The 14,552-nt window shown below is 28.9% G+C and overlaps 1 protein-coding gene, 1 long non-coding RNA gene and 2 other non-coding genes across 5 annotated transcripts in view; 1 reads left to right on the forward strand and 3 right to left on the reverse strand.

Annotated features, from left to right (window-relative positions):
• LOC143198171 (matrix metalloproteinase-2) overlaps positions 1-14,552 on the forward strand; it is a 211,835-nt gene that overhangs the window by 96,645 nt on the left and 100,638 nt on the right. The gene's annotated exons all lie outside the window — the stretch shown is intronic.
• LOC143193973 (uncharacterized) lies at positions 4,665-7,610 on the reverse strand. Its single transcript, XR_013005152.1, has 3 exons — positions 6,679-7,610; positions 5,370-6,636; positions 4,665-5,227 (listed from the first exon to the last, which is right to left on the reverse strand). It is a non-coding gene; the product is annotated as an uncharacterized LOC143193973 (long non-coding RNA).
• Positions 7,238-7,331, reverse strand: TRNAY-GUA (transfer RNA tyrosine (anticodon GUA)). The gene is made up of 2 exons: positions 7,295-7,331; positions 7,238-7,273 (listed from the first exon to the last, which is right to left on the reverse strand). It is a non-coding gene; the product is annotated as a tRNA-Tyr (tRNA).
• On the reverse strand, positions 14,309-14,402 carry TRNAY-GUA (transfer RNA tyrosine (anticodon GUA)). Its single transcript has 2 exons — positions 14,366-14,402; positions 14,309-14,344 (listed from the first exon to the last, which is right to left on the reverse strand). It is a non-coding gene; the product is annotated as a tRNA-Tyr (tRNA).

The following is a 14,552-nucleotide window of genomic DNA, read 5'->3' on the forward strand; positions in this document are numbered from 1 at the left end:
ATTTTTTTCAACATCAGTATGACATATCGTATAATATATTTGCAACACCATTCTAAAGTAAAATTTTATATTGCCTTATTTCCGAGAACAGTCGGAATCTGATCTTCATATACACATATGACCTTTAAAATGAACACATCACCTATATTAGTTGCATATATTTGAAGTTGCCTTTCGGTGAAATTTCGATTCATACAATTAAGACAATCATTATTTCGATAACGTTTGTGTGTCCGTTCTACCAAGGAAGTTGATAAAAAGTATTATAAAACAAAGTTGTAAAATAAAGGATATTGTTTTTCGAAATAATAAACATTTATATTATTCAGATTCTCTTTAATATTTCAACAGATATTAAAAAACAGATAAAAGTCAAACCTGAATCATCATCATCACATGCTTAGATAGATTTATATGTAATATATATATAGTGTTATGTTTTTTTGTAATTTGCTTGTAAATAACAATATATTGTACATTAATATAGCAGCATTTTAAATGCTATTTTTTCAAGATTATTGATGTAATACGGCAAAAGTATTAAAATTGTGAATGATAAATAGTAAAATAATTTTGACTGATTTTATGGCAACAAAACGTAATATTTTTTAACTGACTTTTGTTATTCGTTTGGATCTAAGCCTCTCGATTTTTGTTCAAGCCTTTTGATTTTTCCCTAAAATCTTGAAAACTTTAGTTATATTCGAAATATTTCAGAAATTGCATCGATTCGAAACGATTTCAAGAAGTTTTTACACTAGCAGTTGTTACATTTCCTAAAACAATATTAACGGTAAAAATATGAAATTTCGATTCATACAATTGAGACAATCATTATTTCGATAACATTTGTGTGTCCGTTCCACCAAGGAAGTTGATAGAATATTATAAAACAAAGTTGTATAATAAAGGATATTGTTTTTTGAAATAATAAACATTTATATTATTCAGATTCTCTTTAATATTTCAACAGATATTAAAAAACAAAAGTCAAACCTGAATCATCATCATCATCACATGCTCAGATAGATTTATATGTAATATATATAGTGTTATGTTTTTTTTTAATTTGCTTGTAAATAACAATATATTGTACATTAATATAACAGCATTTTAGAATGCTATTTTTTCAAGATTATTAATGTAATACGGCAAAAGTATTAATATTGTGAATAATAAATAGTAAAATACTTTTGACTGATTTTATGGCAACAAAACGTAATATTTTTAACTGACTTTTGTTGTTCGTTTGGATCTAAGCCTCTCGATTTTTGTTCAAGCCTTTTTCTTTCCCTAAAATCTTGAAAACTCAAATTATATTCGAAAGATTTCAGAAATTGCATCGATTCGAAACGATTTCAAAAAGTTTTTACACTAGCAGTTGTTAAATTTCCTAAAACAATATCAACGGTAAACAGGTGATAAACCATATTCAATATTTATACTAAATATTTCTAATTAATCAATTTTCTAATAGGAAAACTCTTCGTTAATATTCAACAATTTATTTTTTCAACTATTAAAAAGCACAACAAAATAATGATGGTAGCGATACCTTTTGGTTAAGATTTGTAGTAAGTAAGATAGAGAAATCTTTTTTATAATCTATTTTTATTATTTTATAATTTTTCAATAGAATGATGCATTCAGCGAAACATTGTATGCTTTGAGAATATCTTTAAAGAGAATCCTCAACGACCGCGGTTAGATGTCATCAATAAATGACAATCCAGATCCTCGATTAAAAGAAGCAGGATTTAATATTACAAATAATGTTGAGGCAATACAAAAAAATATCACAAAGCAGATATCCTCCTCCATTCTAATTTCAAAAAATACAATTACAGTTCCGCAACTCGAAGAATGTATTACATCTGAAGATATTTTGATAAAAAACTAGAATGAAAGAAATAATTACACCAGGCACTACAACAACTTTACAAATTAAGCAATATTGGGAAGCGCCACTTGTTGGGCGCTTAGAAAACCCATTGGAAACCTCAAACCTCGTTTTTAACAAGCTCATGAGGTGATATTACCTGAATTATATTAGTTACAAAACCTGGACAAATTATTGACGATCCAAGAAATCGCCTAATGGGAAAAAGCTGAACATGATTATATTTTTGAATAGTACTTTAAAGATATTTCCGTTCAATAATAAATGAAACTTATTGTGCGATCATTTTTAGTTATGTCATGGATTAGCTTTTTCTATAATATACGTTTAGCTTTTGATTGGTATTTATGGTTATTGTATTTATGGTATTTATGGTATTTTTATTATAATATGTTATTTAGAAAACATTTTACAGATCCACAGAAATATAAAAATAATTCTACTTCATTTAAAATGAAATTATTCATTGCAACTTATTAGTATACAGCAATTATTTATTTCCTTTCCATTTTTAAAATTAGTACGAGAAGGAATATCACATCATCATCACTCATCGTACGGTTGGAAAATATAAGCACATTTAAAATAAACTGATCCAAGCAATTATATCCCTCCTTTCCTGTCTTACAATGTATACAGGAAGGAATTTGTGCATCTTCGTCTGATATCTATATCTATTTCTTTAATAGTAATTATTATTTTCAGTCGCTAGTTTTGACTATCGACTGTTTCGACTATTTTCAGTCGATAGTTTCCAACGCTAGTTGTAACATTTTAGTTTACACACCTTTGGCAACTTCAATTTATACAATAGTCAATACATTTGGTGTAATTTAAGTTTACATTGTTTTTGTTTAGCAAGTATGTTGGCTTAGATACATGTCAAGATATTTAGCGTCTCCCTCATCTGGGTGAGATGGCACATTCACTGGTGGGCACGGTCTTCATAGATAAGTAAAAATTACATGATTCTGGCTCAATGACTTTAATACGCAAAGTCTTCAACTAAAGTTGTATTTTGGATTTGGAGCTGTTATTGGATAATCGTGAGAAGCTAAGACTGCCGTGTCTTCAGTCATGGTACTGATTATGATTGTTGGTAAATCAATAATATGCAGGTGATTATAAATATTATTAATTGTATACCCTTTTGTACAATTCTTAGTAGATGTTAATTATTTGATCATATCTACAAGCATTTTTTACGGTTAATTTCAATTTAAAATTTTAATTTAATTTCCTTCCCAATCATTTTTATATAGATCTATTAGTTAACTCGAAGTCTTTTTTTCATCTATAGATGGCTTAGACAAAGAGTTAAACAATTAATGATTAGAGAAAATTTGAATCTCTAGCTCAATAATTGTCATTTGGAATTAGGCAATATTTAATTTTACTTTCTTTAACTATAGATATCTCAGACGGGAAGAAATACATTTTTTAAATGATTATGGAAAATTTCGGACCGGCATAGATCCGTACGAATTGATCGGTACCGAGTCTAAATAATACAAAAATAATAATATAGCTCTGTGATATATATACAAAATTGAATTATGAACAAAATTCATTTGTTGCTCGGCTAACTTCAAAGTGATCAGTTGGTAGTAGTTAACATAAATTGTGTATATAGAGTAGAATTCATTGTTTATTTTTTACTTAGTTATTACAACGATTATTATGTACGGTACGGTTTTTTTGTCAAAAATAAGTCGGTAAATTTTTTTTGTTAAAAATATTTCATATTATGATATATTAATTTGTAGTAGTAGCACAAATATGTTGTAAATTGTTTATAAGTTCAAAAAGATCATTGTAACAGAATAATGTTATAAATTGCTGTGTCCTAAATCGATCCTAGTCGACTAAAATACATCAATTTCTTATCATTTATTATTATTTATTACAAATTCTACGAAGACCACCTAGGTCTCCATTAAATCTCTACAATATGTTTTTCAATTTTACGAGATAAGAACCAGATATGTTCCGAATTGTTTCATTACAATATCTTAACTCATTAATATTTCTAGTCTATTTAAGTATCCAGTAAACCAATAAATATGTCATCGATTTTTTTTTCGGACACATTTAATTGAAATAGTGAATCTTTCGTAATTAACGTCATTTTAGATGACCGAAGAATGCCATAAGCGTACATTTTAATTATTTTAAATGGATGCAACATCTGAAACTAATGAACTTCAGATAAACTACCAACAGACCCCGTTACCGAAAAGAGATGTTACTAGCTTTTCTCTTTATCTTTCTCTCGAGCCAACTTCCAAAGTTCAACGAAACGTTTAACACAAGAGTGGCTCTGTTTCGCGACGCATCTTAAATCGTGTAAATTCACTTTTTGTTTTATTAAAGTGTTCTCACTTAATATCTGTCATGTCTACTGAATACGTTGACTTGGCGAAACAGTAATTGCGATTTTTTAGAATGTGTGCATCATCTTTTTATATGATTAAAAAGAGGTGTTTCAACCAGGGATGGATTTTACACGGTGGACATTTACTTTATGTTCTGATAAATAGTAAGAGCTTCTTCAATTTGGAAAAATCTGCAATTAGGGCACATTGATTGTTTTTAGAAACACATACATGTCCAAGTAGTTTCTTAAGGAGGAGGTTTAAGTATGGAAATTTGAAAGCGAAGTTGATAGTCGGATGGGGCAAAGTCTGGAGAGTACGACAAGCGTGATAATATATCCCATGTATATATCCCATGTATATGAAATGCTATATATATATATATATATATATATATATATATATATATATATGTATATATATATATATATATATATATATATATATATATATATATATATATATATTTCTCGTACAACAAATGTAAAGAGTAGAATAAACCAGGAACACCCAATTAAATTTATCAAGTATTCATATCAAGTATCATATCAAGTTATTTATCTGCCAAAAAGACGGATATATTGATTGATTTCTTACTGCATATTTTAGATGGAAAATAATCCTTTATGAATTATAATTTTAAATACTTAAGAAATATATTTATTAATACCTTCATAATATTCTTGAAGTAGTGAAGGATACAGTGTGTTTTTTTTCGAAAGGGAACGATGCAGCATAACTTGGCTGACACATGGTTTCGAAAGGCTGGAGGAGTGTGAAAATGGATTGACGGATTGAATCGTTGCCAAACCAACATCCGTTCTTTCGATATGGTATCGCCATGTTACCAGAAAGATGAGAAAAAATGCCATATTCGACAAGTCTTTCCGAAAAAATAAAATCGTTTTAAAGTAATTTTTTTTTTCTAACTATCTATATATTTTATATTTTACTCATTATATATATATATATATATATATATATATATATATATATATATATATATATTATTTCTATGGTACTTTGTAACTTATGTATGTAACTTATAAATATATATACTATGTTGAATTAAAAGTTACTACTAAATGTTCTACTAAACTATTAATTTCAATAATATTCATTAAAGGAAAAAGAAAAATTAGATTTTGTCGATTATGTATGTCGTATTACAAAAACAATATCCTATTGACCTTTTATCCTTTTATGAGTCATTGATTTAAGCACTTTCATTTCATAAATTACTATATCGTGTACAGAAACAATACTATATGTCTCTTTATTTGTTAATAAGAACTGAACTTTAATTTTGATTAACAAAACGTAATATTATCATCATGTCCATAACTTATTGAGTAACTCAATCCAATCTAATGTACAACTGATGTCAAATGTAATGTTGAAGATAATTATTATCCATATTAACTTAAAGCCACTCAATAGTTATTCTAAAAAAACAAATCTTCTAACAACCCTTAAACTAGTCTGGAGAGGCGCCGGAGTGTCGATTACGTTGCCATAGCCACTGATGTCCATCGTCAGTTGCAAGATACATAACAAAAACCAATCGATACTAAGTATTCCACGTGGTAAACCGACGTATCTTTTCATGCGTTCTTGAAACTAGATCTATTAGTAGAAGATTACTAGGACATACTTTTAATATATACTTACTGAAGTGAAAGGCAATTCTGTTTTCTAACCATTTTGAAATAAAACAAATACGTTAAATTCATTAAATAAACGAGGAAAACATGTACGCCCGTTGAAAAAAGAAACTGTAAAATATCCATTGAATTCAAAGCACCGTAAAACATGTCAATAGTCTATTTACAATATATTATGCATTATGGAAATATGTTTTTGACATGACCGTGACTGTTACTGGCTTTTATTTAACTTACTTTAATTTAATCCGTAAAAAAATAAATCATTTCAAATTTAGAAAGTATGTATATATATAATGCATATATTGCGGGGGTGATACTCTTCAACCAATTTGAACTTATATTATGTTACGTTCTAATGTCAAAATTGTTAAAAATATGTTCCTTGAGCTGAATTTGATCTAGCGACCTATAGATTTCTACCGACGTTTGATTCGACTATAGTAAACTGCTCTTAAAGCAATTAATATCCGTAAATATTTAGCGAAAATGTAAAAATTTTAAAAATTAACTTGTCAATAAATTATAAATTGTTTATAATATTATATCCAATATTTAGAAATTATATTTTTTCAATGCGTTATATCATAAGGCAAATTATACCTAGGGATGTTACATCCACTGCACTCAGATTATCATATTGTTCAATGAATATTCCACTCTTATCAGCAAGGAATTTTGTTGTTATAAATAATAACTATATTGATAAAAACGAAAGCTTTAGTTTAAGGCATTTCACTCGTCACTTCATTTTTCAGAATATTAACACCTTCAGCTAGTCTGAGCTGTCTTACAGTTACGGTAAACTTAATTGTGAGCATCAACTGTGTAGCTGAACTACTTCAATATACTTTTAATAGAAATACACCCTGAACTACATTCTCTAGACTCTAAATTCAACTACACTAGATTAATTCCAAGCAGTTTCAAGGTACATTTAGTAGCCGTACACCTTGAGCTGTGCCGTTGCCCCAAGAATTCATGGATTCATTCATGGTTTTTAAAATAATGCATGTTTCCTAGTATAAATAATTCATAGCTGGAGAACTTTAAGCGACTTCAATCTAATTTTGTCGCTAGAAGTTACAGCTGAGCTTTTGCCCAAACTTTAGTAATCTATGTTATAACTGCAGAACGATTGACATAAAAATAACCTAACCTGTCTTCTTTTTTTAATAAGTAAACTCATTCAAAACTAAAGAGTTACACGATTATTCGTCTTCGAGTAATTTTATCGTATGATTATTATTATTGTATATTAAAATGAATCAATTTAAAATATGTATCTAAAAAAGTAATCCTTCGAGCCGGATTTGAACCAGCGACCTATGGATATCAATGATTGTTTGTAACCGCTACAGTCCACCGCTCTACCAACTGAGCTATCGAAGGCTTATTTCTTAAGTGAAAGTTTCTCTTTCTGTATTTGTTTTTGGTTTACATCTAGGTTAGGTATAGTAAATATTTATCACTATAATTAGTGACTTATTTGAGCGAGTGATGAATATTTTATTCTGCCTACGTGTTCCTATAAGATTGAGATAATATATCAGTGACATGTAAGTAGACAAGTAGTATCAAAGGTATATAAAGTTGTCTGAGGCGTCAAAAAACATAAAATTTCGTGTTTTGCCTTTTTCCCATAAAAACAAAAAAAGAACAAAATAAAAACAGATCGTATTTTCATGCGTCTTCTAAAATATAATAAAACAGCAATTCTCCATCAATTATCTTTATTGGGTCAATATTATATATTTAGTTATATAAAATAAAACAAAACTAAACATAATCTGATGATTTTGAATAGGTTTAAAATCAAAACACCGCTATGCTCCCGTTAGTACAAACTAAAGATGAGCTATATGCAAGAGCGAGATCGAAGTATAAAAGAAATAATCAAAGAACAATGCAATTTTATGTAAAAATGTAGGTAAAGAAATTATACTTTTAATTAGCCTCGTGTATTTATTGTTTTCGTAATATATATTTTAGGTGAGCAATATGGATTAAAGTTAAGGACTCATGAATAGATAAATAAATTAATGAAAATATACAAGATTTAAAATTAATATTATGATATAATTTAACAACACAGGAAATATAGAGAAAATTATGTTTTATTAACAATACATTTGTAAACATTTTAAAGCATTGATAATTATTAAGATGCTTAATGATTAATGTAACAAGACATATGACTATATGACATTTTATTATGCGAACCTTGTAACAGTTATTTTGATTATTTATTTTATAGACCTAAGTTTTGGAAAATCTATATAGTTAATTTAATGATTGTATATACATACCTTTAATGTACATTTCTAAATTGTAAAAAAAATTATTAAGGCATAATGCATATATTATAATTAATAATTATAAATTATATAATTGTATTACATTATAAAGCTACAAATTATTTGTGTCGCGTGATTTACATACACAATTAAAGTAATTATTTAAAGTCACCGATTAACCTTATCAGAAATTCGATTTAAATTATGACACTACCTACTCCTTTTTCTGCTGGCAAATCTAATTGAACCAATAAAATATAATGTAGTTTTCAACTTACGAATACCGTGAATCATTCAAAAATATTATATAGAAAAATAATATCGCTTTCGTATACATTATATTGATTTTTATGACTCACATATTTTGACCCCTCACTTAACTACATTAACTGATTTTATCACTATAGAGCACGACTTTCTTTGTTTCAATTTACCATACATTTCTTATGTAAATGCTTAGATCCTATTAGCTATGAATCAGCTACCGTTTGTTTTCCCGTTACGTACCTGTCTTTGTTGGTACGTACCTAGGTTGAATGATACATTAATCATTCAATCTAGGTGAGAACACTTTTATTATATTATGAATAACAAATGGAATGGAGGAAACATGGTGAAGGAAGTGGTATCTGAAGAATAATATTGTCCCTGTCATTGTTTTAAATTATAATAAAAATGAATACATGTGTCATATTAGCAACAGCAATCATCAAAGAATCAAATCCGAAACCTCAATAAAGTATAATATGTAGTGATTTTCCAATCACTTTCAAAGTTTAATTTTAAATAATCCTGAAACCACAGATCGATCTAACCCACTAAACATTGTTGGAAATATTCAAAGGAAGTTATTTAAGTTTGAAGATTGAGAAGAGAATGATAAATTGCGTTATATTTTACAATATTATGAGGACAATGAGGAACTTACATATACACAATATTTATTTATTAATAAGATGTTGGGTTTAAAATAGCTGCAATTCTTCGCGGAATGGATTCGTAAAGTGTCTGAATTGTTTCCTACGGAATGGTGTTCCGTTCCTGTACGAAAACATGCGATAAATGATGTTGAAGTTGGAAACCTCCTTCTCTACTCTAAAACTTCAATTATGTTGAGGTCTGGTGATATATATATATATATATATATATATATATATATATATATATATATATATATATATATATATATATATATATATGAATATGTTTGATGGTATTCTGATGATTCTCTTCAGATCAAGGCTGAACCTCTTTAGATATGTGTATAGGTGCATTATCATGGTGAAATTTTACTGAAGTACGATTTAAGTTCTGATGTCACTTTTGGTTTTCCAGAATCATTAATTTTTTTTTAATCTTCATCAGTCTCTGTCAGCTCAAATCTGAGAGATCACACATCGCTTGTTTTAACTTTTTTCATTATGTTATTTAGTTAAGTTAATTAGTATATTGTTGCCAACTAACTTACAATTTGTCTTTACAATAAGTCTTAGTCACTGGTATAACAATGTGTATGTATTATTGCTGTTTTTCTATTAAATACTCCTCACTACACCATACAAGATTAAATGGATTGATTCTTTTGAATCTGAGTCCTGTTTTGTTGTAATCCAAGTATTTAAAGATCTTGGTATAAGTAATCAATCCTGCAGTATTTGGATGCACCTAGAATACTTCTCAGAACTTTGTTCTGGGAAACTTATACTGTGTTTATATTACTTTTCGCAGAATATCCCCATAACTAAATTCCATATGTATATATAGGTTTTAGCCCTTATTTGTATAATAATTATTTATTAATTACTGATATTTTAACTCCAGTTCTTTACTTTTCTTTTTTTATATGATGCTTTCAGCGAAGTTTTGCAGCGAGATTCCTTCCGGTATACTTAGCTATATACGCTAACATTGCTATATGGATTGCTATAATATTATTTATTGTTATTGTTACTTGTGCGGTCTGATTATACGTGAACGGCACATGCACTGATTTACTTTCCTTAATTTATATTTCCCAGGTTTAGGTTCAATTATTGATATTGTCTCTTGCCTGTTATAATTTTCTTGTGATTTCTTCTCTATTGTTCGCTTCTTCTAACACAAGAATCGCAGTGTCATCAACAAATTTAACCATCGTGATGTTTCTATTTATGGTATATTACATGTGTAGAGTAGGTAAAGAATTGAACCCAATACGCTTCCTAGACCTAGTTTAGCATATTTTATTGTAGAGAATAGGCTTCCTCTTGTTTGGCTCACATTCTGGCTCTAATGTTATCCTCTAATGATTTTAAAAGTTCAGTGTGTTGTGGGCACAGACTTGTTTATTTTTGATTCTTTGTTTTATGTTGACATTTACTTTCAAAAGAACCTGTGCAAATGGTTTTTTTAAGTTTTCAACTAGAAAGGGCCAAACCCTAGTGATATAATGACAATCATATATAACATATAAAAAATCGTTAAGTATACAGTTTGAAAGTTAAAAACTCTATTCATTTTGACTTATTATCTTGCTAAAATGTTTTCAAGACATTTTGAGATCAATAGTCATCAGTAGTAAACGTAATGAGGGAGGCAAAAATTTAGTGACAAGAATTATAAACTTTAAATAATTGAGGAAACCAATTTTTTTGTAATAAAGTGTTTGTAATATGTAGAAAATACAAAAGAAGGAATTAATTAAATTATATTATACATATTTTACTGTACGAACATAATTCCTTTTTGTTTTTCTTTCTTTTCCTTCATTTTTATGTCATATTTGTAAATGTTAATAGCTTCCTCACTCCTTTTATGAGTTCTTTGAATATTCTTGATAAGGTTTCTCAGGGCAATCCACAAAGAAACTAGTGATATATACAACTCTCTAAAAGGTTCATACGATATTTATGTAACCATTTTAGATATATAGTATCCGTAGTTGGTCAGAAATTAATCGGTTAAAGATAATAAAACAAAAGATTATTTCAAATTCCTTATTTTCCATGCAAGTTTAAATAAGGATTACTCGTACTTTGTATGTACAATATGTGTATTTTATATCTCGCTATGTATATAGAATTACGATAAGATTTTATATATTCTCTAAGGATCAATGACATGTATCCAATCGTTAAGAGCATTTACTTATTATCAACATTATGACTATTATTGTAAATTGATATGTATCTAATATGTCTACCTAATATTGACAGAACCTCATTTTCCGAACTTTTTATGCTTTTCCGGGACTACCGTCTATTTTGGGCGACTGGAGTAGTACGTCCAAAATCATCGGTATTTATACGATTGCCTTTACCAACAATGTTTATTCAACTTCCGAAATGCATTTATCACTCATTGCTATCAAAATAACAAGAATTGTTCTTCTAAAATCAGTGTCACTTATATACTAACAGATGGAATGCATATGACATTTAAAGCTTCCCACAAGTCACATGAAACAGTATTAGCCCAAGTTACCTCATAAGTCACGTTTAATTTTTTTTTCTATTCATGTGCACTCCTACAGGACAATAAAGAACAAATGATTTTATGAAAAGCCATTCTTAGTTAAAAAATGTGAGAAAATGTGAGTTTTGACATTTGTCAAGAACACTGCAAGTTTTAGTGATAAATAATTTTAACGCTAGCACACTCTAATTAATAATACTATATCATTTTTTAATTTCTGTACTTTAGTACGCAATTGCATAGCTTGTCCTTCTTAATTCTTAATTCAAATAGTCGGCTAAAGAAGCCAGGACGCACATTTGTGCACTTAATATTCTTTTTAGCGAGATTAAGTGGAACCAAAGTACTTCTAACTCATTCTCAAGCTTTGTATATATGTGATATCGAAGATATTTGTAGACATATGTTATAAAATGTTAGTGTTTCACTGTTTTGGTACCTTCAGTTATATAAATCGGAAGTACCAAAACACTGAAGCACACCATCAATTTTCATTTATAATTCATAACAAATGCATAATAAAGAGGAGTATGAAAATGAAATTAAAGAATGCGTATTTATTACTCTATGTGTTTTTACTAAATAATTAAAGCATTTTTAGCTACCATCCGAATGCAGAGCCTGCTAAAAACCATATGCGTATAATAAATAATGTTTTAACTTTCATTCGTTCGCTAAAGTCGTATCGTAATGTAATATAACGTATCTACGGATTGGTCTGTTATCTAACAAACCGTCAGTACCGCTTTGTATCGCCGTTCAACAAGTCGCCTCTTCTTTCTGTTACATAAAATAGTTTTTGAAAGTAAATTAACAGTTTTTAAGGTAAGATTCCGGAGAGATCATAAGGCTGTTCTCTTTTGAATGCATTCAATTAACCGCAACCAAATTAATTATCAAGAAAAGTAGACAGGTTATCATTGGATTGGTAATCGTTCCGCAGTTACTCAAAGCATTTCTTGATGTAGTTAAGTGGAGTTCGGGCAAACGTATCGCAGCTGAAGCTATAAGGTTACAAAAAGTAGATTGAAGATGCTCAACTATATAAATTATTCCAAGTAAGAAATATTGGATCTTTGAAAATCACCCCTAGGCCGTAGATTCCCGACACATACCTCACAGTTTAAGATGTAAGACCACCAATGATGGACTGAAGTTGCGGGGAATTAATATAATTTACTAGAATGTAGACAGAAGCTTGCAGTTCAGAGTGAGCGACAACCAAAGGTGGACTGCAGTAGCCCATATTCTTAGCCATAGATTATGAATTATGAATGATATTACTTGAAATATGCAGTACCGAATTTTGAAAAACCTTCTCGTAGAACGGTACCATGGAAATTTGGGTAAAATCAGTGCCATTTCAAAGATCTTGAAAGGCAACTAGCGGACGAAGGTACAGTCGATACCCAAAAACAATTTTTTATCCATGAGCTGTACAGACGGAATAACGGCCATGTACATCCCTGTGACCATTTCTTTAGATCATTAGGTGTTATATAACACGACTCTGACTATCCGGCCATTTGTATCTAAAACTATCTGAATGGTGAACAAGGAAGATGGGTTGGTCTGTTTAAAAAATATCGCTATGATTAGCCAATATTTTTTGACATTTTAGTTAACCGATATTTTTAGATAATTAAAAAAAAATAAAAACATTTTAAAAACCTTTTAATTATTTTTAATAAACCTTTTACATCGATATCTAATTTTAAAGGTTTAATGTATTTTGGTACTTAATTTTATTCATTAAAATCATGGTTATTTTTTAAGTGTTTAGAAATTTTTTTAACGTGGGCTTCGAACCACGATCTCTAACATTAAGCCTACCAATTAACTAGAAATAAAGTTAAATATCGTCACAGAAAACAGCCTTCTTACCCAGATGTTATCTTACTGACGTCACTAGGATGATTTTCCTTGCCGGATTTTACACTCTCGCCTGTGGGACAATTACAACTGTAAATAATCACAAACATAAATTTACAACCATATTTTGGTGAGATTACAGCCCGCGGCTATCGCAGCAGTAGGAGGCTAGTCCTATCGCCTTGACCACTGCAACTACCAAGACGGAAATTGTAATTGTAATGATAGAGATATACAATCTTAAAACAGGCACAAATACGTTTTATAAATTTAATGAAAAATAAAGCAAAAAATTATAGTGAAATATTGAAATGGTATAAACATGCATAAATGAAAGTCCGAATAGCTATAAATCGATAATTTAGTTTTAATTTATATATTAATTTTAGTAAAATATTTGGCCACGTCTTGGAAGACAAATTTTCAATCGAAACACTATATCGACAGGCTTCATTATTTACATATTGTTTATTTAATCGTAATGCGTCCCTGTTATTACTCAATGTTGCAACAATTAAAATAAGAGCACTTAAGATTAAATCAGACCTACATCGAGCGTTCCAATTATATATAGCTGGTTGTTTCATTAATTCGTTTTATCAAACTACTTGTAAACAGAACTAGTGAACGAGAGCTGGGCACAAGAATGACATGCTTAGTGTTAACTCGAATTCAACAGCTGCAAATTATTTCGTACGAATTAATTCATAAATTATTAGAAATAACCATTTAAAATTAAAAAAGTAATCCTTCGAGTCAGATTTGAACCAGCGACCTATGGATATCAACGAATGTGTACAACCACTACAGTCCACCGCTCTACCAACTGAGCTATCGAAGGGCAATAAATACATTTTAACTTATTTAGATGTGAAAATAATTTTTGCGTTTTTATCTTATCTTGTATTTTTAATTTTATCAACAATATATTATTTATCATAAGGTATATATGTTATATCACGCGTTTGTTGCAATCCTGGCCAAGAACTAT

Source organism: Rhynchophorus ferrugineus, unplaced genomic scaffold (assembly GCF_030347505.1).
Source record: "Rhynchophorus ferrugineus isolate W39M unplaced genomic scaffold, kcgeb_rfMv2 rfM1, whole genome shotgun sequence".
Lineage (NCBI taxonomy): Eukaryota > Metazoa > Arthropoda > Insecta > Coleoptera > Curculionidae > Rhynchophorus > Rhynchophorus ferrugineus.